The sequence below is a fragment of the Callorhinus ursinus genome, unplaced genomic scaffold (assembly GCF_003265705.2).
Source record: "Callorhinus ursinus isolate GAN/ISIS: 27379988/994484 unplaced genomic scaffold, GSC_fseal_2.0 scaffold27, whole genome shotgun sequence".
Lineage (NCBI taxonomy): Eukaryota > Metazoa > Chordata > Mammalia > Carnivora > Otariidae > Callorhinus > Callorhinus ursinus.
This window is the reverse complement of record NW_027397089.1, coordinates 23821101-23825726: the sequence shown is the minus strand read 5'-3', so window position 1 is coordinate 23825726 and position 4626 is coordinate 23821101.

The following is a 4626-nucleotide window of genomic DNA, read 5'->3' as shown; positions in this document are numbered from 1 at the left end:
ACACACACACACACACACACACACACACACACACACACACTAGAGTAGAAGCAAAACCACTGTTCTGGAGCCAAATGAACAAGGGGCAACATTAGTAGATAAGGCAACTGTAGACACCACTTTTCCCCCAGGTGAAACAGAGAGCCAGTGGAGGGTTTCTGAGCAGATGAATGAATGAGTTAACTGAACTTTTTAAAGAATTTGGCTGATGTAGGGCACCTGGATGGCTCAGTCGGTTGAGCGTCCGACTCTTGATTTCATCTCAGGTCTTGATTTCATCTCAGGATTGTGGGATCCAGCCCCGTGTTGGGCTCTGCACTCAGTGGGGAGTCTGTTTGAGATTCTCTCTCTCCTTCTCCTTCTGCTCCTCCCCCCTCTCACGTACATGCATTCTCTCTCTAATATAAAGGCAGAGATCAGTTTAGAGGTTACGGTATAATTTAGAGAAGAAATAGTAGTGTCTCAGATTAGAGTGGCTTCAGGGGAGTACAGATTCTGAAAATATTTTGAAGTTAGAGCCAGTAGAATTTCCTGATGAACTGAATATGGGGTATGAGAGAACAGAGTCAAGGAGAATTTCAAGGCTTTGTTCTGAACACCTGAAAGGACACGGTTGGCATTAGCTAAGGTAGAAAAGCCTGCATGTGGTGATGCAAAGTAGGGTATGGTATGGAGATCAGAAATTCCACTTTGAATAATATAAACTTTTACAATGATTTTTAGACACCCAAGAGGAGATGAACAGATAGCTTCGTAAAATAGTTCTGGAATAGACAGAAGGTCTGAGCAGACAAAAATTCATCAGCATATATATGGTATTAGAAGCCACAGACTAGATGCAGTCACCAAGATAGTGAATGTAATTATAAATGAAAAGAGACCTGGGGCGCCTGGGTGGCTCAGTTGTTAAGCGTCTGCCTTTGGCTCAGGTCATGATCCCAGGGTCCTGGGATCGAGCCCCACATCGGGCTCCCTGCTCAGCGGGAAGCCTGCCTTGATTGAGCCAGGCTCAATCAACCCGAGCCAAAGGCAGATCCTTAACGGGCTGAGCCACCCAGGGGTCCTCCCTCCCCCCCAATTTTTTTTTATATTTTAAGATGGGAAAAATGATAGCATGTTCATATACCACTAGGACGGATCCAGTAAAGATGGGAGAAATGGGTGAGGTGAAGAGAGAAGAGAATAGCTTAGTGATGAATTGGAATAAGCAAGAGGGATGCAGTCAGTACACAAGCCAAGAGACTGGCTTTGGATAGTCATTCACAGTAAGAGGAAGGCACAATGTGTGGGTGCATATGTGGGTAAGTAGGTCGGTGTGGTTTTGAGAGGCTTTGGAAGTTCTCTTGCTTCCTTCAGTTTTCTAAGGGACTTAAGGAGCAAGATGAGAGTGAGGATGAGAGAGATGATAGAAGTTTTAGGAAAGACAGAAACATGTTAAGAGACTGGGAGAAGACCTAACCCAGGAAATATAGTGTGATTCCCGCTTGAGGTCTGTGCTAATAAACAGAGTTGTTTGTAACATGAAAAATTATTGAACTGAATAGGGTGTTGCCATTAAAAAAATGAAGTTGGGATGTCTGGGTGTCTCAGTCGGTTAAGCGGCTGCCTTCAGCTCAGGTGATGATCCCAGGGTCCTGGGACAGGTTCCCTCCTTGGGCTCCTTGCTCAGCGGGGAGTCTGCTTTTCCCTTTGCCTGCTCTCTCTGTCAAATAAATAAAATAAAAAAAAAACAAATCAAACAATAATTCTCTATATTTGTATATTACTAAAGGAATATAAATAGGGGTGCCCACAACTGTTGGCAGTATAAACTGAAACATTATCTAAAACAATTTGTCCAAAAGATTTAAGACCCTTAACAGTCTTTATGTGCAATGAAGTAATAATTAGACTTATAATTTAATAAGAATATAATATGAACTGCAGATAAAATTTAATTGGCATGTGATGAAATGCAGCATAATTATTTAGTGTCTAAAAATTAAAAATATTCCTAAATGAGTAAAATATAGTGCATGCAAAGTGATATTATTATAGTCATTAATGTGATTCTAAGGGATTTTATTCATTATTATTTTGCTTTTGTTTTTGGCAGTATGATAAAATATTCAGACTGTTAAATGGCAAGAATGAGGTCTTATAGGATATAGAAAAATACTAAAAATATTAACCCTGTGTACCTTCTGGATTTTTTTTTTAAAGATTTTATTTATTTATTTGAGAGAGAGAGAATGAGAGATAGAGAGCACGAGAGGGAAGAGGGTCAGAGGGAGAAGCAGACTCCCTGCCGAGGAGGGAGCCCGATGTGGGACTCGATCCCGGGACTCCAGGATCATGACCTGAGCCGAAGGCAGTCGCTTAACCAACTGAGCCACCCAGGCGCCCCTACCTTCTGGATTTTCCCCCCAAAATTCTATTACTAGTCCTACTCAGACTATAGTTCTTGTCATTCATTCACCCATTAAACCTAACTATAAATAAATAATATACTTCATAGTAAAATAATGGCGTTGGGTGGTGCAGTTGGTTAAGCATTCGATTCTTGGTTTCTGCTCAGGTTGTGATCTCAGGGTTGTGAGATGAGCCCCAGGTTGGGCTCCCTGCTCAGTGGGGAGTCTGCTTGAGATTCTCTCTCCCTCTCCCTCTCCCTCTGCTTCTCCCACTCATTCTCTCTCTCAAATAAATAAATAAAAAGATCAAGAGTCGCACACTCCATCCCCTGAGCCATCCAGGTGCTCTGCTGTTGTCTTTCTCATCTTGCTAATTGATAGACATTTCGTTGCTTTAATCTGCTTTTTTTTTCCCTACTGAGGTTAAATATCTTTTATACTTATGATCACAATAATTCTGTTGGACCGATATCTTTTTTGTTGTATTGATTAGAAAACCGAAAGCCAGAGAAACAATTTGTCCAGGACTCCCCAGACAGTGAATGATAGAGCTGGGGTTTTAATCTAAGTCCTTGACTATAGAACCAATTCTATGCTATTTACCCATATTGCCTCACTTTTGAATTTCTGATTTGGGCTGAAAATCCAGAATCACATATTTTTGTAAAAATCCTTAAAGACAATCCAATTCAATCTTGTGATTTTATTGGTAAAGAAAGTGAGGCCCAGATAGGTTAACAATTTATGACATTGCAGACCATTTAAATCTTTCTATTTAAAAAATTTCCATGCTTGGGTAGGTATCATAAAACACTGACACTGAGTGAAACAACCAGGATTACATGGTCATTGGAGGAACTGTGATTACATTAGATCTTCTGACTCTTGCTTGATGTGGTGCTTTTTCTTGCTATATATATATATTGCTCTATTAAACACTCTCAATTATTTTCTTTCCCTTGATTAAACTCCCTTTTAATAAACAAAAATAACAATAATTAATACCAGCTAACTTTTATCAAGTATGTCAAATGACAAAACTAAAACAATTTAGTAACAAGTTTGATGTCTTTTTTTTTTAAGATTTTATTTATTTACTTGACAGAGAGAAACACAGCGAGAGAGGGAACACAAGCAGGGGGAGTGGGAGAGGGAGAAGCAGGCTCCCCGTTGAGTAGGGAACCCGATGCAGGGCTCGATCCCAGGACTCTGGGATCATGACCTGAGCCGAAGGCAGATGCTTAACGACTGAGCCACCCAGGTGCCCCGATGTCTTTTTTTTTTTTTTAAATGTCCTTTATTTAAGAGAAAACAACCATGGATTGGGAGAGTACAGTGCTTCACAGCAAAGGGACACTGTTCCCAAGGGATTTATTTGATGCAAGTCTTATAGAGCTTTAGAAGAGGCAACATGAGAACAGGGCATGATTGGCTAGGTTGGGGGTTTCCTTAGAAGGCTAGCAAGCCCTATTTTCCAGGGAAAGGTGAGCTAGCTAAAGCTGAGTTGGAGGACTGTGATTGACGTATATTAAATTTTCCTAATAGGTGTTTCCATAAATGCAGGCTAAGTTAGGTTTAGTTTTGTGACATGGGCACCAGGCTACTTGGGTGGCCTCCATTTTGTGGGTCCCGATATAGTAATGGACTTTATCAAATGCTTCAATGGCAGACATTGTCCTGAGCATTGCGTACACATCATCCCATCAGATTTCCTCAGCACCGTAGCAAAGACTGTTTTATTCTTACTTTACAGTTGAGTGACTTGGTCATGATCACACAACTCGTAAGTGGTGGAACCTGAATTTAAACCAGTTTGCCTGATTCTGACTTTTTTTTTTAAGATTTTATTTATTTATTTATTTATTTATTTGAGAGAGAGAGAGCATGAGCTTTGGGGAGGGGCAGAGGGAGTGGGAGAAGCAGGCTTCCCGCTGAGCAAGGAGCCAGATGTGGGGCTCAATCCCAGGACCTGGAGATCATGACCTGAGCCAAAGGCAGATGCTTAACCGACTGAGCCACCCAGGTGCCCCTAATTCTGAAGTCAGAAAAGTTGAATAAGGAAAAATGAAACGCAACCCACACTTATTGTTGAAAACAGGTGAAGATTGTAGATGAATTAAAGCTTTCTTTTAAAAGATTTTATTTATTTATTTGACACAGAAAGAGAGAGAGGGAGAGAAAGAACAACCAGGGGGAATGGCAGGCAGAGGGACAGGGAGAGGGAGAAGTAGGCTCC